Below are 22739 nucleotides of genomic sequence, written 5' to 3'. Positions count from 1 at the left end.
CCCAGACAGTTCGGGCATTAGGAAAAAATTCCTATCAAAACTTCCCTTGCTGCAATTTAAGCCAATTGCTTCTTGTCCAATCATCAGACGATAGGAAAATAATGTTTCTTCCTCCTTCTTATAACAACCTTTTAGGTACTTGAAAACGGTTATCATGTCCCTTCTCAGTCTTCTCTTTTCCAGACTAAACAAACCCAAGTTTTTCAATCTTCCCTCATAGGTCATGCTTTCTAGATCTTGAATCATTTTTGTTGCTCTTCTCTGGACTTTTTCCAGTTTGTCCACATCTTTACTGAAATGCGGCACCCAGAACTGGACACAATACTCCAGCTGAGGCATAATCAACGTGGACTGGAGCAGAAGAATTACTTTGCATGTCTTGCTTACAACACTGCTGCTAATACATCCCAGAATGATATTTGGTTTTTTTGCAACAGTCTTACACTGTTAACTCATATTTAGCTTGTGGTCCACTCTGACCTCTAGATCCCTTTTTTGCAGTAATCCTTCCCAGGCAGTCATTTTCCATTTTGTACATGTCCAACTGATTGTTCCTTCCTAAGTGGAATATTTTGCATTTGTTCTTATTGAATTTTGTCCTAGTTACCTCAGACCATTTCTCCAGTTTGTCCAGCTCTTTTTCAATTATAATCCTATCCTCCAAAGCACTTGCAACTCCTCCCACCTTGGTATCGTCTGCAAATTGTATAAATGTACTCTCTATGCCATTATCTAAATCATTGATGACTATATTGAACAGAACTAGACCCAGAACTGATCCTTGCAGAAGCCCACTCGTTGTGCCCTTCCAGCATGACTGTGAGCCATTGAGAACTACTCTGGGAATGGTTATCCAACCAGTTATGCACCTACCTTATAATAGCTCCATCTTGGTTGTATTTTCCTAGTTTTTTAATGAGAAGGTCATTTGAGACTATATCAGATGCCTTACTAAAGTCTCGATATACCACATCTACTGCTTCCCCCCATCCACACGGCCGTCACCCTGTCAAAGAAAACTATCGAGTCGGTTTGATATGATTTGTTCTTGACAAATCCATGCTGACTATTACATATTGCCTTATTATCTTCTAGATGTTTGCAAATTGATTCCGTCATTATTTGCTCCATTATCTTTCCGGGTCCAGAAGTTAAGCTGACTGGTCTGTAATTCCCTGGGTTGTCCTTATTTTCCTTTTTATAGTTAGGCACCATATGTGCCCTTTTCCAGTCTTCTGGAATATCACCCGTCTTCCATGACTTTTCAAAGATAATAGCTAATGGCTCAGATATCTCCTCAGTCAGCTCCTTGTGTATTCTAGGATGCACTTCATTGGGCTCAAGTGACTTGAAGACATCTCACTTGTCTAAGTAATTTTCAACTTACTCTTTCCTGTTTTGAACCTACCCCATTTTCACTGGTGTTCACTATGTTAGGCGTCCAATCGCCACCAACCTTCTTGGTGAAAACCGAAACAAAGAAGTCATTAAGCACGTCTGCCATTTCCACATTTTCTGTTATTGCTTTTTTGTCTTCTTTGAGTAATGGGCCTACTCTGTCCTTGGTCTTCCTCTTGCTTCTAATGTATTTGTAGAATGTTTTCTTGTTACCCTTTATGTCCCTAGCTTGTTTGATTTCCTTTTGTGCCTTGTCCTTTCTAATTTTGCCCCTTCATTCTTGCGTTGTTTGTTTGTATTCATCCTTTGTAATCTGACCTAGTTTCAACTTTTTGTAGGACTCTTTTTTTTTTATTTTTAGATCATGGAAGATCTCCTGGTTAAGCCAGGGTGGTCTCTTGCCATTCTTCCTATCTTTCCTGTGCAGTGGAATAGTTTGCTCTTGTGACCTTAATAATGTCTCTATAACACATAATAAATGGGTTAATTGTTTATCAGGTCCAAATACCCTAACACTGCACTGGAGACATTACCATACCAGGACTGGCCTGGAGGTGTCTTAGCATTAGCTCCCCATGTTGCAATGTGGGTAAATTTGCTTTGTAAGTAATGACAGTACTCACAGCTCCCCAAAAGGAGAGAGGAAGTAGCGTGAGTGAAGGGACTGATTTGGTCGCTGGGAAGTAAGCAAAGCCACAGTGCTGTTAGCTACACCTGTAAAAGACATGTCCCAGCAAAGAGATGGAGGAAGATATGAAGAAAATCAAAAATAAGTCTTCCCAGAAGGTGTAATCTGCACTGACTGCTGAAAGGGAAATAAAGGGTCAGATCCTCCGGATGAGCCATTGATGCCCAGCACAGCTCAGGGTGACGGGTGTAGGCTACCATCACAGCCACCTGATCCTCAGACTGCCAGGCACCAGTCTGATCCTGAGCAGCAGCTTAGAGCAGCCAAGGGATCATTCCAGCTTCTGGGATCACCACAGAGACAGGGTCCTGAGTCTATGCCCCCTCCTCCAGTAGCTGTGAGCTGGGATGTCATAGAGCTGGTTATACTGGAAGATTTTCTAGGAAATTCTCAGTTGGCCACTTAAGCCATTTTCAAGTGGACTCTGCACTGCGCTGAGGATAAGGATTGGGATCAAACAATGCAAACCAACCTAGTGGAGTTCAAAGTGGGCCAGAACTATGTTTTATTTGCATGGAAGTAATCCCATTGGCTTCATTTTTGTTATACCAATATAAGTAAGAGAAGAATTGAACCCAGGATGTATAAGTCATCTGTTACTTACTGGGTACTGCTTTTCTTTAAATTACAAACATCAGGCTGTCTATGGAATGAGTAAACTGTATAGAAAGTCACCATTTTCTACTCTGAAATTTTGGTTTGTTTTAACTTCCTTCTGCAGAAAGAAGTAAAGTATTTCAAGATGTTCTGTCCAGATTAAACCTGGAGAAGCACAGAAGCATCAAGATCAGGCTGAGGGATGTTTTGGAGATCTGCCCAGAAAGCATCAAGAACAGGATTCCAGAGGCATTAGGTGATTTACCATGGCATTTCCTGAGGAAGGTCATGGCTCTGAATGGGACGGCCAGAAATACAAGCATTGGGCACAAGGCTCCTGCAGAAGAAATGGATGATTATGAGGAGAAACTGCATACTGATGGCACTTTCTGTTTTAGTGACACTGAGATGAAAGTTTCTCTGCAATCTCTTGATGTTCTTTGTGCTGTTCTGCTTTGCTCAGTTTCCTACAGCAGGAGATCCTGTCCAAAATGTCCATGTGCCATTTGCCCTCCCTCTGCTGCTACCCACCCTCAACACCCCCAAGGGCACCCTACTACTGTGGGTCATCAGGGACATTGTGAGGAAGTGGAGGCCGCACTCCCTGGCACAGAGCAGAGGGTTCAGAGAGGAGAGCCTGGTGCTCACAGAAATGCCAATGATTTCTTTTCTGTGGATGGGGAGCTGCAGCTTCTCCAAGTCCCAACTCCTCAATGAGGTTCTCAGCCCCTCCCAGCAGCACCACGATTTCTTTATCCATTGGGACATGGAGTCTGGGAACTTCCTTCAGAAAATCGCAGATGGGCTGGTTGAGATTTCCTGGTATTTCCCTGGGGGGACGGAAATTTCTGATCTTTTCCCAGAACCCATTGCAGTTACAAATCTGCACGGAGACATTGAGTCCCACTGGCTACAGTTTAGCTTTTTAACAGCGGTCTCCTCCGCAGTGTTCATAGTTACCGAGAGCATCGGTGAGAGAGAATACGAGCTGTTATCATCTCTGAAAAAATCCAGCTCTAAATATTACTTCATCCTCAACTGCAAGAATAAGAAACCCAAAGAAACTCTGGGATTTCTTAATAAGCTGTCCTCAGTGTTGAAACTGAGCAAATCACTAGTACTGGTGAAAGATAGTACCATGAATAATGCAGGATTTGTGGAAAAAGGTGAAGTCCACCATAGGAACCATAGTGAATTCATCTCCGAAGACAGTGAGTTTGGAAGCCATGGCTGTGACGGCACGTGACCTAGGAATCCAGGTGGATGAGGAGTGTCAGGCATGTCAGTGTGCGAGGAAATATACTGAAGAAATCACTGCAGAAATAAGAGATGGGGCGAAATACAAAAGGGGAATGCTGAGCCTGCAAGGAGACCCATGGAAAAACTTGGCTCAATTGGAAAAAGAGATGTGCCAAATGAAAAGGCAAGGGGACGTGGCCATTGAAGACTATAAATCTGCACTGAAACAGAAATGGTTAGAAATACGTAGACAGCAGAATCAGTGTGACCGTACTAATGGTTTGACTAAGTTTATCAATGGAATAGTACAGTTGAATCCAGTGGAGAAACATTACTTTCTGAAATGGATGAAATTTAGCCTGGATAATATTGCTAGGGGGAATCTTTCTGAAATGTGGGCAGACTATAAAGAGAAATGTGAAACTCCAGGAGTGGACCGAAAACAGCTGGAGGAATTAGATAAATTAATATCTGATAGTTCCTTGGGGGTGGAGCATTTCATGCGTGAGTTGGGACAGTTCTATGACGCTGAATGCTCAATGGTTAAAGAAGGGAAAATGGAAGAAAGCCAAAGACAATTCTCCCATCTCCCATGCACAGCAGCTGACCTGATGCTGGAAGGGTTTCCTGTGGAGCTGATCGATGGAGATGCCTCCAACATCCCCATGAGCTGGGTAGTAGATGTTCTAACTCATCTCCATATCAGACTAGGGGGTAGATCCAGAATGGTGGTTATAACAGTGCTGGGAGTGCAGAGTACTGGGAAATCCACTCTTCTCAACACCATGTTCTGCCTGCAGTTGATCAATGTAGCGATCGATGTACGCGAGGAGCGTTCATGACACTCATTAAAGTTACAGAAGCTGTTCAGGAGCTGCTTGGCTGTGATTTCATCCTGGTGATAGACACTGAAGGTCTGAAGGCCCCTGAACTAACAGCACTGGAAGACAGTTATCAACATGACAATGAGCTGGCCACCCTGGTGATTGGACTGAGTGACATCACCATCGTTAACATGACCATGGAGAATGCCACAGAAATGAAGGATGTTCTGCAAATTGTGGTCCATGCATTTCTCAGAATGAAGGAAATAGGATAACAGCCAAACTGCCAGTTTGTGCACCAGAATGTCAGTGATGTGTCTGCTCATGATCAAAACATGAGGGACAGGAAACACCTCCTGGAGCAGCTGAATGAAATGACCAAAGCTGCAGCAAGGATGGAAAAGCAAAGCAGGGAAATGGCATTTTCTGATATTATGGAGTATGACCCAGAAAAACACAATTGGTACATGCCTGACTTGCGGCATGGAGTCCCTCCCATGGCTCCCGTAAACACTGGATACAGTGAGAGTGTGTGTGAGCTAAAGAAATACCTGTTTGAATTCATAGAGAACCGTTCACGGAAAAGAGCTGGAAAGGATATTCCTGATTTTATTGTATGGTTGAAGAGCCTGTGGAAGTCAGTGAAACATGAGAACTTCATCTTTAGCTTTAGAAATAGCCTTGTAGCTGAAGCCTATCACCAGCTGTCTATGAAGTATTCTGAATGGGAATGGGGTTTCCGCAAGGAGATGTATCTCTGGATATCTGAAAAAGAAACTTTTATCCAGAATCAGCTGCCAGAGACACTAGAGGGTGATCTCTTTCACAGCTTAAAAATGGAAGCACAAGGGAAGCTACAGCAGGGAGAACAGAAGCTCTTGAATAACTGAGAACAGTATTTTAAAAGTGAAGCTCCAAATTTGAACCTGATAGAAAAGTACAGAGAAGATTTCAAAAGGAGCGCAAATAGCCTCAAAAGAGAACTTGAAAATTCTTCAACCAGTAACTGTAAGGAAGCAATTCGAATACGAAGAGGACAGCACAAGATAGACAATATCCAGTCTGAGTACAAGCAGAAAATTGAAGGGGAAGTTGACAGACTCTTGGCTGAATACCGAAACAGAGAAGATAAATTAGACCATGAGAAACTGAAAAAAGAATTTGAAACGATGTGGCGAGAAACCTTGTCAGAGTTAACGCTCTGTACTTTACAGAAACGTCAAGTTGTTCAAGATATGGATCTCCAGCTGAGAAAGGATCTGAAGCACAGAGCGGGTGCTGTCAGACAGATACTACAACATGCAAAAAGCCTGCTGGATTATAGAATGAAGTCTTTCACAATGAAGAAGGAGTACTTAAACTTAAAATGGACCAGAGCAGTTGCAGAATACTTCTCACAGGAATGTTACTGTAAAACTGAAGAGTTTGCTCTATCTTTAATGACTGAATGCAAGAAATACATTGAAGAAAAAGTTAAATCCAAAACAGACTATGATGAAACCTATTGTGGAGAACTGCTGCATATGGTTAATGAGAGGTTAAAAGAGGAGGAGATTGAGCAACTTCACACTTCTCCTTTGTTTGAAGTTGACCTGAAGCGTCACGTTTTGGGGGAAGCAGCTTGGCATTTCAGAAGATGCATGAAGATTTTATCAAAGAAAATGATCCTCAGCAACATCTGGAGAAGCTGAAACCTCATTATTTCTCCATATTTACTGATCTCTAGTTGGAAAAGAAGGAAAGCCAAACAAGGGTGAGGAATTTCTGCGATCAGTGTCTCAAACCTGCCCTGGTGGGTTATGTCAACAAAAGGCTCGGACTAGAAATAGTTGACAATTTTCTCAGCAGTGAACAGGCCCTTGAATACGCCAGCCAAAGCTTCTTTCAGTTCTTTTTGCTAAAGAAGCTGCTGGAAGAGATGAACTTTGACAACTATGTGAAATAGATAAGTAACTATGAAGAGTTTGTCAAATCCTGGATACAGAGATGTCTGATAGACCACTATGAAGGGAAGGCAAGTTTGAGAGATTTGGAGAAAGGGATTCTATCCAGAATAATAAATAAAATCAAGGGAATTCTGAAAAACTCCATAAATAAAAACAATAACACAGTTTCTGCCTTTTTAGACAGCTTTTGCAAAGAGCTGCAGCAGGACCTGGCCATTTCCAGCAATAGCTTAGTTGAAGACAATTAGAATCCGTTGAAGACAATTAAACTGCTATATTTAGAGCATGACTGTCATTTACTCTCCCTATTGTGCATTAAGAAATTAGTATTCTTGTTTTAATGTAATCACGCATAAGAAGCAACAGAAAACCATTTACAGTTAAACAAAATAAACTTGGGAACGGACTTTTTTGTGCTGGCTTATTTATTTTGAAATGTTGCCTTGGAACTTTTTGTTTTATTTAGCCCTGAGAGGAAGGATAGTGGGTGAGGTCAGCAAACATTTCAGGAGATGTGATACTTCCAAAGAACAAACCCAAGATCCCAAGTGATGCAGGAACCCTTAACATTTAAATTAGCCCTTCTGAGAGGCCTGATGCTGATAAGAATGACTGACCTCATGAAAAACGGGCTTTGTTTTCTCACTTAAACAGTGAGAAAATTTCACGGAGCCCTGAGCTATCACTGGGGGGGATGGGGTGGAGACCCAATGGGGCACAAGTTAGTAACCGCTGTGGTGGGATAGGCAGGGCCAGCTCTGGAGTCAACAGAGCAACCCTCAGGTGAAGCAGTTAAACCCCAACCCAAAGACTGGAGTTTCCACAGTTACAAGGGAAATTAGATAACTATACACACACACACACACACACACAAACAGACTGAAATATGTAGCGTTAGAAATCCCCAGTAACAACACTGATGGCCCAAACTCTCTGCAGTGACCCCAAACCATGACACTCCCTCTCTGAGTCTCTTCTCGACAGTGGGGCTGTGAGTGTAGCTGGATTGGGCAGTGGCTCCGTCTACTGTCCCACGGGGGAATCTCTTCTCTTCATTGCCACATGCCACGCAGTTGCCGTACTCTATCTGTCAGCCCAGCTGCTCAGTGGATTTGCCCATGTCACCCGGTTTCAGTTGTTCCTTTCCACATAGAATCATAGGACTGGAAGGGACCTTGAGAGATCATCAAATCCAGGGGTTCTCAACCTTTTTCTTGCTGAGACCCCATTCAACATCCTATAAAAACAATAGGGCCCGGCAGGGGGGAAGCGTGGGCTCCAGGCCAAGGGGACACACTTGGGCATAGGCATAGTTTTACTTCTATTTTTTGGGGGGGCGGGGGGAGGAATGCCTGGCATGGTTCATCCCATCTCCACAGAGCAGGGTCCAGGGAGGATGTGCCATCTCCACCCCCTGACTCACTCAGGAGGGCACCCAGCTTGTCTGTGCTCTGGGGCGATGCAACCAAAAATATATCTCAAAGTGGGGACTCAGTTCAAAAGGTTTGAAAACCGCTCAGGGTGCAGGCAGGGGGTTAGTTAGGGGCTGTGTGAAATGAGGGGAGTAGCTCAGGGTGCAGGGAGGGGATAGCTAAGGACTGTGTATGGGCAGGGGGTAGCTCAGGGTGCAGGCAGGGGGTAGCTATGGGCTGTATGCAGGCAGGGGGGCTTCCAGTGCAATGCCCAGCTTCAGGGGCAAGGCACTGGGACTCCCGGCTTCAGCCTCCCCGCTGCTCCTGGCTTGTGGGGGAGGGTAGGCTTGCCGGCTCGAGCACCGCGTTGCTCCTAGCTAGGAGGGGATGTGGGGACCCTGCCGGCTTCAGCCCCACCTAGCTTCTGGCTGCGCCACTCCCGGCTTGCGGGGGATGGGGAGGGCACCACGGGCTTCAGCCCCGCGCCGCTCCTAACTACAGCAGGGGGCCCACTGGCTTCAGACCCGCACCGCTCCTGGCTTAGGGGGAAGGGGGGGGCAGGCTTCAGCACTGGGGCTCCAGGTTTCAGCCGTGGGGCTCCGCGGCCCCCTTGAAAGGGCTCACTGACCCCCAGCTGAGAACCACTGATCTAATCCAGTCCCCTGCACTCATGGCATGACTAAGCATCATCTAGATCATCCCTGACAGGTGTTTGTCTAACCTACTCTTAAAAATCTCCATTGATGGAGATTCCAGAACCCCTCAGGCAATTTATTTCAGTGCTTAACCACCCTGACAGGAAGTTAGCCATTGATAGCTACTCTCTGGGAATGGTTTTCCACCAGTTTTGCACGCATCTTATAGTAGCTCCATCTAAGTTGTCTTTCCCTAGTTTGTTTATGAGAAGGTCATGTGAGACTGCATCAAAAGCCTTACTACCGTCAACATATACCACATCTACTGCTTCTCCCCATCCACAAGGCTTGTTACCCTGTCAAAGAAAGCTATCAGGTTGGTTTGACACGATTTGTTCTTGACAAATCCATGCTGACTATTACTTATCACCTGATTATCTTCCAGATGTTTGCAAATTTAGAGCTTAATTATTTGCTCCATTATCTTTCCAGGTACAGAAGTTAAGCTGACTGGTCTGTATTTCCCCAGGTTGTCCTTATTTTCCTTTTTATAGATGCCCATTTCCAGTCTTCTGGAATCTCTCCCATTTTCCATGACTTTTCAAAGATAATCACTAATGGCTCAGATGTCTCCTCAGTCAGCTTCTTGAGTATTCTAGGATGCATTTCATCAGGCCCTGGTGACCTGAAGACATCTAATTGGTCTAAATAATTTTTTACTTGTTCTTTTCCTATTTTATCCTCAGATCCCACCTCATTTTCACTGGCATTCAGTATGCTAGATGTCCAATTACCACTAACCCTCTTCTTGAACACTGAAACAAAGAAGTCATTAAGCACCTCTGCCATTTCCACATTTTCTGTTATTGTTTTTTTCCCTCTTCATTGAGTAATGGGCCTACCCTGTCCTTGATCTTCCTCTTGCTTCTAACGTATTTGTAGAATGTTTTCTTGTCACCCTTTATGTCTCTAGCTATGATCTGTTTTGTTCCTTGGCCTTTCTCGTTTTGTCCCTACATACTTGTGTTGTTTATGTTCATCCTTTGTCGTAATTTGACCTAGTTTCCACTTTACGTACAACAATTTTTTGATTTTTAGATCATTGAGGATCTCCTGGTTAAGCCAGCATGGTCTCTGGCTATACTTCCTATCTTTCCTATGCAGTGGAATAGTTTGCTTTTAGGCCTTGTAGTGGGGCAACTGCCCCACTCCAGTAAAACGGGTTAAAAGCATCCCTAGAGAGGGCTGTGGCTGGGCTAGGCTGATTCGGGAAGCAGCCACAGCTGTGGCCAGCTCAGTCAGGGTCCAGCTGGCCCTTATAAGAGGGCTTGGGGCCAGAAGTGAGAGGAGTATCACTCTAGCCCTGGAGGGAGAAGGGCTAGCTGCCTGGGAGCAATGTACCTGAAGTGGAGCAGTGCTGGGAAAGGGCAAAGGGAGCTGGGGAGCAGCAGCCTGGTAAATCCCCAGGCTAAGGCCTAAGAAAGGTACTGGGGAGGCAGAGGGGCAGCCTGGGGATAGGCAAAGGCAGCAGATCTTACCCCCTTGCCAATGATGAGTGGCCATTACAGACTGCAGTCTGCTCCAGTGAGCAGCGGCTAGATGATGACTTGCAGGAGCCACTGAGGCAAGGTGGGTTTAGAGGGTTGGGGGTTCCCCTGGGAGGGGAGACCCAGAGTGTGGGGGTACAGCTAGGGGGCAGCACCCCAAGGTAAAGGGGCACCGAGGTCCAGGAGGGATATGGGGGCCCTAAGGCAGGCAAGACACCAGCCTGCAGAGGGGGCTCCCAGTGCTGAAGAGCTGACTTCCAAGATGACCAGCAGGAGGCGCTATGCCGGTGAGCCTTCGCCTTGCTACAGGCAAGTAATAATGTCTCTGAAAAACTGCCAACTCTTGAACTGTTTTTCCCTTTAGACTTGCTACCCAGGGATCTTACCTACCAACTCCCTGAATTTTCTTAAGTCAGCCTTCTTGAAAGGCAGCACCTTGCACAGACGCATTGAATGTTGCCTGACATTATCAAGCTCTTTTTGAAATTCCTCACAATCCACCCAAACAAAAGAATTCGGTGTCCCGGGCAAGTTTTCCTATCTCAAGTTTTTAGTCCATTATTCCAAGTCAATAATAAACACACAGAACGCGACCAATCCTAGTGTTGCCACTCAGGGCCTCCCACTCTCCAGGTGATCATTAATTCCCACCTCTCCCCATCCAATTCTTACACCTCACATATGGGCTCTGTCTCTCCGCTGCTCCCAGCACTGGGCCCTTCTCCCCTCCTGCTGCTGCACTGAGGTTCTCCGGCCTCCCTCCTTTGGGTGGCTCAGGTCTCCCTTCCCACAGCTCGGCCTGGGGGCAATGGGGCAACAGGTCTCCTGGGGCAGGGACGCTGCAGGGGCTTGGGTGACCAGATGTCCCAATATTCAGGGCTTTTTCTTGTATAGGTGCCTATTAGCCCACACACACTCTGTCCCGATTTTTCAAACTTGCTATTTGGGCACCCTAGCAGCCCCTGGGAGTTCCCCACCCCAGGGCAGAGGGGCCCAGCTGGGCTAATTGGGGGGGGGCAGGGGGAAGCATTCTGCCTCCTGACACCCTGCCTCGCCCTGCACCTCCTGCCCTTCAGTGACCCCCAAAAAGCCTTTTCCCCCTCCTGCCCCTCATGCCCCCTGAACTGCCACCTGCCGCCTCCTGCTTCCATCTCCTTCGCTTGCCCTTTGGACGGCACCCGCCCCATTCTGCTCCCTGCCCTGAAGCAAACAACCCCCCGCCCTTTGGCTTGATAACACCCCTCCCCTGTTCCAACCTCTGTGCCCCCAGCCCCAAACCGCATGGGGCTGGGAGGAGGAGAAAGTCCTTGCCTGCTAATAAAGCCAGTTTGTGCCCCACAGCCCTGCCTTGGGGAGGGAGGGGATCAGCCTGAACTTCTCCCCCTCCCCAACACTGACCCCTGTAAACTGCCCCTGAACTTCCCCCTCCTCAACAATCCCCTCAACTCTGCCCCCCAAATCTACCCAATGCCTGGACTCTGCCCCTCCCCCATCCTGGCCCCCTCCTCAGTCCCCCTAATGAGCCCTGTATGAACCCCCAACGCCCTCTGCTCCCCTGAACCCATCTCCTGACCCCTGCAGCCCCTCCTGCACCTCAGCCCCCCTGAACTGCCCCCTCCCTTCCCTAGTGACCCCCAGCTCCACAGGGTGACTCTGCTGTGTCGGTTTAACTGTCACCCCAGGACATGCCAAGCTCCCCTCCCCCCTTACAGCCACCTGGGCCCTCATTAGCCTCGGGGGTGGGAGCTAATTTGCACAGAGGATAATGGAGCAGCCAATCAGGGGCTGGCCTGGGTGCCGGGGGGGCTATAAAGGGCTCCTCAGGGCTTGCAGACCCCTGGGCAGGGCTGTGGCTGTGCTGGGAGCCCGGGCTGCAGGGTCAGGGAGGGGTCTGGGCCCAGCCCCAGAGCCGGCAGGGGAAGCGGGAGGCTCTGGTGCTGCGCAGGGTGGGGCAAGAGCTGGGTACAAGAGGCCCCAGTCACTGCAGCTCCCCCTCTGTGGGGCTCCAGGGGAGAGGTCTGGAGCATTTGTCACACGCTTGGGATCCCCCCTGTAAGGGAGGACAAACTGGGCTTCATTCATACCCCAGTCTCAGTCATAATGCTGGGGTAACAGCGGGGGCCCCTTTCATAAAACACCTCATTATTTTTAGCTTTTCGTTTCATGGGTTGCAAGCCTCCCACATTCTCATCCAGTGAAAGAGCCGTCCCCTCCTGCTGGCATCGACCCCCATCCTTCTGACTGAATCCAATGCACCACTGCAGACTAGGGACCGAATGGCTAGGCAGCAGTTCTACGGAAAAGGGCCAAGGGGTTACAGTGTACGAGAAGCTGGATATGAGTCAACAGTGTGCCCTTGTTGCCAAGAAGGCCAATGGCATTTTGGGATGTATAAGTAGGGGCATAGCGAGCAGATCGAGGGACGTGATCGTTCCCCTCTGTTCGACATTGGTGAGGCCTCATCGGGAGTACTGTGTCCAGTTTTGGGCCCCACACTACAAGAAGGATGTGGAAAAATTGGAGAGTCCAGCGAAGGGCAACAAAAATGATTAGGGGTCTGGAACACATGAGTTATGAGGAGAGGCTGAGGGATCTGGGATTGTTTAGTCTACAGAAGAGAAGAATGAGGGGGGATTTGATAGCTGCTTTCAACTACCTGAAAGGTGGATCCAAGGAGGATGGATCTAGACTATTCTCAGTGATAGCAGATGTCAGGACAAGCAGTAATGGTCTCAAGTTGCAGTGGGGGAGGTTTAGGTTGGATATTAGGAAAAACTTTTTTCACTCGGAGGGTGGTGAAACACTGGAATGCGTTCTTTTTGGAGGTGGTGGAATCTCCTTCCTTAGAAGTTTTTAAGGTCAGGCTTGACAAAGCCCTGGCTGGGATGATTTAATTGGGGATTGGTCCTGCTCTGGGCAGGGGGTTGGACTAGATGACCTCCAGAGGTTCCTTTCAACTCTGATATTCTATGATTCTCTTGCAGTGATTTCCCATAAACCCTGGGAAAAGCTGTTTGTCCACTCTGCCCAAAATACCTTCCTCTCCATATCCTGTTCCTGACTCATTTACTAAATTTAAATTGATTTACATTTCTGACAGCCTGAGATCTTGCTGTATATCAAGCAGAGCAGGCACTTTGTTGGGATCTCTAGATGCTGACAGAGCACAGAATAAAGACACATGGCTCAAACCCTGAACTCCTTACTCAGGATTTCAAATGGCAGTTGCCTCAGTAAGTTTTAGTGGGGGCTTGGCTACATTTTCAGGATTCCAAGCTCGAGGACACTAACCCATTCTAGTGCACTAAAACCAGAGTGTAGTCGTAGGGGCACAAGTGGCTAGGTGTAAACACCCATCCACGATGCTAGCCACATCCTCTGGCAGCTAGTCCCTCCTGCCACTCACACTGCTGCAGCAATGTTATTTTTAGTGCCCAACCTGGATCAGAGCTAGTGTGTGTATCTCTACCTGAGCTGGGAATCAGACCCCCAGCTTGAAGTGTAAACGTACCCTAAGTAAAACTGTGTAAGTAGCTTAGGCTCTAGTCAATAATGACTTATTTAATGAAGGTGGGATATTGGTACCCTTCCCAGGATAGAGTCCCCCATCCTGTAAGTATGGCTTACATTCTTCATCAGCAAGGAGATGTGGAGAACTTTAACAGAACTGTGAAAGATAGACATGGGAAAAGGATACTTTACAAGTATGATGGCTTTGCTAATGAGGGCACAACAACTCCCATCAGCCCTCTCCCTACTGTACATCCCTTTACCCTGCCCAGGAACCTAAGTATTTAATCAGTTCCTGATGGGCTTATTCATTGATTCCAAGGCCAGAAGGGACAATTGTGATTGTCTAGTCTAGTCTGACCTTCTGTATAACACAGGCCAGAGAACTGCCCCATAATTCATAGAGCAGATTTTTTTTTTAATGGCCAAACTTGAATTAAAAATGATCAGTGATAGAGAATCCACCATGACCCTTGGTAAATTGTTCCAGTGGCTAATTACCCTCACTGTCAAAAATGTACAACTTATTCCCAGTCTGAATTTGTGTAGCTTCAACTTCCATCCATTGGAGCGAGTTATACCATCTCTGCTAGAGAAAATATTTGTTCCCCATTTAGATACTTATAGACTGTAATCAAGTCACCCCTTCACCTTCTCTTTGTTAAGCTAAATCACTCTAAGGCATGTTTCAGAGTAGCAGCCGTGTTAGTCTATATTTGCAAAAAGAAAAGGAGTACTTGTGGCACCTTAGAGACTAACCAATTAATTTGAGCATAAGCTTTTGTGAGCTCCTTCAGGATAGGTTGTAGATCCTTGATAATGCGTTGGAGAGGTTTTAGTTGGGGGCTGAAGGTGATGGCTAGTGGCGTTCTGTTATTTTCTTTGTTAGGCCTGTCCTGTAGTAGGTGACTTCTGGGTACTCTTCTGGCTTGTCAATCTGTTTCTTCACTATCAAGCATTCTTACAACTACAATACCCACCTGCTGAACTAGCCATCACCTTCAGCCCCTACTAAAACCTCTCCAACGCATCATCAAGGATCTACAACCTATCCTGAGGGACGACCCATCACTCTCACAAATCTTGGGACACAGGTCAGTCCTTGCCTACAGACAGCCTCCCAACCTGAAGCGAATGCTCACCAGCAACCACATACCACACCACAGAACCACTAACCTGGGAACCTATCCTTGCAACAAAGCCCGTTGCCAACAGTGTCCACCTATCTATTCAGGGGACACCATCACAGGGCCTAATAACATCAGCCACACTATCAGAGGCTCGTTCACCTGCACATCTACCAATGTGATATATGCCATCATGTGCCAGCAATGGCCCTTTGTCCTGTACATTGGTCAAACTGGACAGTCTCTACGTAAAAGAATAAATGGACACAAATCAGATGTCAAGAATTATAACATTCATAAACCAGTCGGAGAACACTTCAATCTCTCTGGTCACGCGATTACAGACATGAAAGTTGCGATATTACAACAGAAAAACTTCAGAAATAGACTCCAACGAGAGACTGCTGAATTGGAATTAATTTGCAAATTGGATACAATTAACTTAGGCTTGAATAGAGACTGGGAGTGGTTGAGTCATCATAAAAAGTAACCTATTTCCCCTTGTTTATTCCTTCCTCCTCCCCCCCCCCCTGCCCCCCGTTCCTCAGATGTTCTTGTTAAACCCTGGATTTGTGCTGGAAATGCCCCACCTTGATTATCATACACATTGTAAGGAGAGTGATCACTTTAGATAAGCTATTACCAGCAGGAGAGTGGGGTGGGGGGAGAGAAAACCTTTTGAAGTGATAAACACCCATTTTCTCATGGTCTGTGTGTATAAAAACATCCTCACTGTATTTTCCACTGTACACATCCGATGAAGTGAGCTGTAGCTCACAAAAGCTTATGCTCAAAAAAATTGGTTAGTCTCTAAGGTGCCACAAGTACTCCTTTTCTCTCAGCAAAGGTAGGGATGGAGCCACCCACGAGCAGCCCTGACCACCCCTGCTTTGGTCCACAGTGTGTGAAAACCTACTAATAACATACACAGGTGAGTTCACAGCATGTCATGATCAACAGTGGCGAGGTCAGTGGCTGATCTAATCACATCAACACGAACCTTAATCCTCAGTTACTCTGAGGCTGTTTATAAATGTTTATATCTGACCGGCTGGTCCTGCTCTCTTCTGTCTAACATGGCTGGAAGTTTGCCAAGGGTTTCTTGGCTCCCATAGCCCAGCAGACAGAGAAGTGACAGCTGCAATGTCTATATTTAATATGTAACTCTCTGACGATGGATATTTGTATAAAAGATCTGGTGGGATCAAAATTTTAACTCCAACACAGCACTTGCTTCCAAGCTTTCTCCCTTGTGGGTGACTGGAGAGGAAGATTTTGTAACAGTTATAAGGGTTTATACCTTACTGCTTGTGATAATATTGCTTGTGAAGAAGCCCAACGACCTCCAATAAAAATATATAGCATAGGTGTTAGCTAGAGAGCAAATCTAAGTCCTACTCGTGTACCCCACTCCCCAGAGCAGGGCTAAGGCTCACTGGGCTGTACACTGCAGCCGGGAATGTGGGAGGGAGGCACTCGGGCTGTGCGGAACCTGATTCAAATAATAATGGAGATAAAAAGAAAATGACTGTAATATCACAAAACTGCTGCCCCTCAGACCTTCCTCCTCACTGCATCCTCCCTTCTCTTGTCTTTCTGTTTAGTTTCTCCCTTCCTAATTAAACCCAGCACCACCACTGCCAAAAAACACACATCCCACTGGCACTAACATGGGGTCTGCTGCCATCCCATTGATGGTTCTGTCTGAGAGTTATATCGCTTCCCCCTACCCTGTCTTTGTCTGGTCTATTTAGAATTGTTCCTCAGACTAGCACTGTCTGCCATCCTCTGTTTGTATAGTTTCCAGTACAATGGGGCCCCGATCTCGGTTGGTCACTAGGTACGACTGCAACACACATGACTGAAACTTCTTCCCCTTTGTTATTAATCTCAGTGATAAAAGAACAGGTCATTTGTTTCAAGACCCCAAGTTAAGGAGGACTCTCTACTGCATGGCATGATGGCATGTGACTAGAAATGTGGGGAACAAACACTCCCCACATCTCTTAGGTGTGTCAGTAGCATATAATTACAGATTGACTGTAGGGTTGCCAACCCTCTGGGGTTGCCAACCCTCCAGGATTGCCCTGGAGTCTCCAGGAATTAAAGATTAATCTTGAATTAAAGATATGTAACATGAGGAGTTTACCTCCAGGAATACATCTAACTAAAATTGGCAACCCTAGTGACTGACTAGGCTAATAAATGAGTCACCTCCCCAAGAGTGGAACTCTAACCTGATTGCTAATAACTGATCCAGGGCTGTGCCTGAGGGGAAAGGGAGTGATGTGATTGGCCTAGGTCTGGACTGAACCCACTCTGATAAACTCAGTTCAGTTTTGCCAGACACAATCTGATCATCACTGTTAATTACCAGCAGGAGAGTGAGTTTGTGTGTGTGTGTATGGGGGTGGGGGGGATGTGAGAGAACCTGGATTTGTGCAGGAAATAGCCCAACTTGTTTATCATGCACATTGTGTAAAGAGTTGTCACTTTGGATGGGCTATCACCAGCAGGAGAGTGAATTTGTGTGGGGGGGTGGAGGGTGAGAAAACCTGGATTTGTGTGGGAAATGGCCCACCTGATGATCACTTTAGATAAGCTATTACCAGGAGGACAGTGGGGTGGGAGGAGGTATTGTTTCATATTCTCTGTGTATATATAAAGTCTGCTGCAGTTTCCACGGTATGCATCCGATGAAGTGAGCTGTAGCTCACGAAAGCTCATGCTCAAATAAATTGGTTAGTCGCTAAGGTGCCACAAGTACTCCTTTTCTTTTTGCGAGTACAGACTAACACGGCTGTTACTCTGAAAACTGTTAATTCTGTAGACTTAGTCACAGCTCAGTAGTGACCTGGCCCTGCCATACCAGCATCCTGGCTGGGAGCACGTCCCTGGGAGCAGGGGGAGAGCAGAAAGATATCAGTGTCCCGAAACAGCTGCTCTTGCCCTGCCAGTGACACTCTCTGATGAAGGACAGTCTGAACCTGAGCTTAAACCCTTTCAGTTTCATCTTGGTTCACCACTGGATACAAATAGAGCCTGTGATGGTGCCAAGGGTCACAGGAGAGGGGGATGATGTGCGCTCTTTAGGGACGTGACTTCTTCTCTTCTGCCAATTTCCTGTAAACCCAGAGGGACACCAGCCAGCGGCTCTCCCCAAAATACTTCTTGAAATGTCTGACTTACTATAAGCGTCCACTGCATAATACAGACACTTCGTTGGGGGATGGGATCTCTTTAGATTCTCACACAGACTGTGAGGTAGATACGAGGCTGGCCAACCTAGGGAATTAGCTCTCGCCACTCAGGAGCACCCTCTGCAGGTGGTGTCTTGCCCATAATTACCTGCCCTTTTCCAAGCTCCACCACATTAGGCCCTGCATCCCTCCCAGACCATGGTGCACTTTCCTGGGGTACCGCCCTCTGGCGGTGCCCCACTCTCTGGGTGCTGCCCCTCCAGGGAACTGGCTACCCCTAATCCCACCACTCGCCTCAGTGACCCACTGCCGTTCTTCACCTAGCCCCTTCCCTCAGGGGCAAACTGCAGTCTGAACTGGCCACTCATCATCAGCAAGGGGGGTGGACCTGCTGCCTCTTCCTCCCCGGCTGCCCCTCCGCAGCTCTAATACCTCCTCCAGGCCCTGTATCAGGCCCTCAGCCTGGGAGTTGGTCAGGCCAGAGCTACCCTAGCTCCCCCTGACCTTCCCCAGCATTGCTCTGTCCAAGTACCTTTCCCTGTCTAGGCAGCCAGCCCCATCACCTCATTCAGTTTTCTCATTTATTTTTTCAACAGTCACCCTGTGCAGCCTCGTACATCCTGCCATATCAGTACCCCGACACAGGCCTGTGGATAAGGCTGATGTTGCAAACTTTATGTTCTGGGTTTAGTGTATGTGTCGAAGGGGGTCACACACTAGGTTGCTACTGTCGGGTGAACTTATTTCACACCCCAGAGGATCCTCACATCCCTCCATTCCCTCACATCCCTCGCACAAGCTTCCTGCATGCCACGCTCCCATGCCCCTCTATTTCAGGGGCTCTGTGTGCCCCCCAAAGTCCCTCCTCCTCCCATACTACACCCCCCCCGTTTCCCCCTCCAATGACAGCAGCTCTGTGTGACTCCCATTCCCCCCATACCAGGGGCTTTGTGTACCCCATTCCTCACTCCCCCCATTCCTCCCCCAATAGCAGGGGTTCTGAATGTGCTCCCATTCCCCTACCCCCCCATTTTCCTTCACTCCCTCCATACCAGACTTCCCTAATCTTCCCCCCACCAGGAGCTCTGTGTGCCCCCCATTACTCCCTCCCTCTAAACCAGGGCCCCCCTTCACTCTCAGGCCAGCTCTGTCTGCCCCCCATTCCCAACTTCCCTCCATGCTAGGGGTGCTATGTGCCCCCTTCCCCCTATACCAGGTTCTCCTAATTTCATGCTGTCTGGAGTGGCTCACAACTGTGAGTGCCAATCTCAGGGCAGACTGTCAGAAAATAGGTCAGAGAGACCAACATGGTGGTGTGTTTTATAATTAGGGTGACCATATTTCCCTGTGCTGGGTATGAACACCTCGTAAAATTACTAGTGAGTTCACTGGCAATCAATCAGAACTATGCAGTACAAACATTCAAATTAACATCAAGTTGACTGAGCCTCCATTAAAAAGAAATACTGCCTAGTTGGATTCTTTTTATTTACCTTCTTATCTTTAAGGCTTTAGGGTTCACATTTAGGGGTGTGTGACACCCCCACACACACCTTCCCACACCTGCAGGGTGAGGTGACACACACACATGCCCATACACCTCTCTCACACGGGTGTATGTGTGTGTGACTGACAGACTTGGCCCTTTCCCTGCCTGGTGCTCTTTGCCCTCCATGCCTTGCTGGGCCCCCGGGTCAGACCTGCCGCTCCTGGTACCTGGTGCCACATCTTACCAAGGCAACACATGGATGGGGGCACGCAGGCTCACATGCCTCCCCCCATTTCTGCAAGGGCTTATACCAAAATATGGCATGTGGCCACCAGCAGCCTTTTGGCACTGTGCAGGAGGGAAGGGCTAGGAGCTGCTTCCAGCCACAGAGGAGGAGTAGAGGGGAAGTGATGACCTGGCCCTTGTCTTTGCAGAGCTCATCTCATCTTGTTCCCCCCACCGTGGCTGGAAGCAGCTTGTCCCTTACTGCCCACACAGTATCATAAATTAGCTAAGACCTCCATGCTTCTGCTGGCCACCAACCTAGATGCCTTCTGTCCCCCCCGGCTACAGCGTGGGAAGGAAGGGGTTAAGCCTTAAGAATGCACTGTGCACCAGGGCCCAGGTAACCTGATTGCAGAGGCTTCAGAGAACCCGGCCAGAGAGGTAGCTCAGCAGGGGAGGGTGCCTAGGGGACAGAGCAGCCCCACGCTCCTTGGGGGCTGGACCGCAGGGCAAAGAGGGCACTAAACCCCTGTCCGGGGGCTGCTGTGAAGCCTGCAGGGTCAGGTTGGGAACAGGCTGGAAATTGTTTCCCACCCCAGTCCAGAGCTTAGCGGCTTCCCCATGCATGCATTGCCCAGGGCTTTGACACACGCAGGGCTTGGCTCCTCCTGGCCAGTGGCCCGGGTTGGAGGGTCTTGGGCTTTCCCAGGGTGCTGGCCCAGCCAGAGGCAGTGGGGGAAGGAAGGAGTCTGCCGGCCATACTGTTAATAAGTGCAGGGCTCCAAACAGGAGCTGGTTCTCCGCACAGCGCTGGGAGTGGGATATGTCCTGCTGTGTGTTTGGGGTGGGGGTTGATATGGAGGAGCAGCAGGACTTGTGGGGGTGAAGGGGCAAAGCAGGGAGAGGACAGTGGGAGGAGGAGCATGTAAAGGGCCGATGGTGATATCTGATCTCTGGTCACACAATCTATCACATATCTATTCAGGGAACACCATCAAAGGGCCTAATAACATCAGCCACACTATCAGAGGCTCGTTCACCTGCACATCCACCAATGTGATATATGCCATCATGTGCCAGCAATGCCCCTCTGCCATGTCCATTGGTCAAACTGGACAGTCTCTACGTAAAAGAATAAATGGACACAAATCAGATGTCAAGAATTATAACATTCATAAACCAGTCGGAGAACACTTCAATCTCTGTGGTCACGCAATCACAGACATGAAGGTCGCTATCTTAACTGTCCAAAACTGGAAGATCGGAAATTCATGAAAAAACTCGTACAGATACAGACAGGCATCATCTTCCTTTCCAAATGCAGACAGATGGACATCGTACCAAAAGGACTGAAGGTAAAAAATCCATTACAATCTACATACCACACAGACTATGCTGACAGCTTGTGCCACACGCTCTCAAAGAAACTGCGGAACCACCTGATCAACATCCTCTACAGCAAACAGGGAAAGATTAAGAATGAGCTCTCAGAACTGGATACTCTCACAAAAAAACAACCCTCCACACAAACTTCCTCGTGGCTGGAATTTACAAAAACTAGACAAGCCATTTACAACACACACTTTGCTTCTCTACAAAAGAAAAAAGACACTAAACAATCTAAACTACTACATGCCACAAGGGGCCACAGCAATGGTTCCCTTAACCCACCCAGCAATATTGTTAATCTATCCAATTATACTCTTAGCCCAGCAGAAGTATCTGTCCTATCTCGGGGTCTCTCCTTCTGTCCCTCCACCCCCACGAACATGATACAGTTCTGCGATGACCTAGAATCCTATTTTCAACGTCTCCGACTCAAGGAATATTTCCAACACACCTCTGAACAACATACTAATCCACAGAGACCTTCCTACCAACACTACAAAAAGAAGGATTCTAGGTGGACTCCTCCTGAAGGTCGAAACAAGAGACTGGACTTCTACATAGAGTGCTTCCGCTGACGTGCATGGGCTGAAATTGTTGAAAAGCAGCATCACTTGCCCCATAACCTCAGCTGTGCAGAACACAATGCCATCCACAGCCTCAGAAACAACTCTGACAGCATAGTCAAAAAGGCTGACAAAGGAGGTGCTGTTGTCATCATGAATAGGTCAGCATATGAACAAGAGGCTGCCCGGGAGCTCTCTAACACCACTTTCTACGAGCCATTACCCTCTGATCCCACTGAGAGTTACCAAAAGAAACTACACCATATGCTCAAGAAACTCCCTGAAAAAGCACAAGAACAAATCTGCACAGACACACCCCTGGAACCCCGACCAGGGCTATTCTATTTGCTACCCAAGATCCATAAACCTGGAAATCCTGGATGCCCCATCATCTGAGGCATTGGCACCCTGACAGCAGGATTGTCTGGCTATGTAGACTCCCTCCTCAGGCCCTACGCTACCAGCACTCCCAGCTATCTTCGAGACACCACTGACTTCCTGAGGAAACTACAATCCATCGGTGATCTTCCTGAAAACACCATCCTGGCCACTATGGATGTAGAAGCCCTCTACACCAACATTCCACACAAAGATGGACTACAAGCCGTCAGGAACAGTATCCCCAATAATGTCACGGCTAACCTGGTGGCTGAACTTTGTGACTTTGTCCTCACCCATAACTATTTCACATTTGGGGACAATGTATACCTTCAAATCAGTGGCACTACTATGGGTACCCGCATGGCCCCTCAGTATGCAAACATTTTTATGGCTGACTTAGAACAACGTTTCCTCAGCTCTCGTCCCCTATTGCCCCTACTCTACTTGAGCTCTATTGATGACATCTTCATCATCTGGCCCATGGAAAAGAAGCCCTTGAGGAATTCCACCATGATTTCAACAATTTCCATCCCACCATCAACCTCAGCCTGGACCAGTCCACACAAGAG

At 47.6% G+C, this 22739-nt stretch overlaps 1 pseudogene; it reads left to right on the top strand.

The window, feature by feature from the left end:
• The first annotated feature begins 2246 nt into the window (after window positions 1-2246).
• Window positions 2247-22739, top strand: part of LOC140912858 (up-regulator of cell proliferation-like) — a 79371-nt pseudogene continuing 58878 nt past the window's right edge.

The sequence above is a fragment of the Lepidochelys kempii genome, chromosome 6 (genome assembly GCF_965140265.1).
Source record: "Lepidochelys kempii isolate rLepKem1 chromosome 6, rLepKem1.hap2, whole genome shotgun sequence".
Lineage (NCBI taxonomy): Eukaryota > Metazoa > Chordata > Testudines > Cheloniidae > Lepidochelys > Lepidochelys kempii.
Note: the sequence above shows the minus strand (reverse complement) of the source record. Positions and strands in the feature narration are given on the sequence as shown.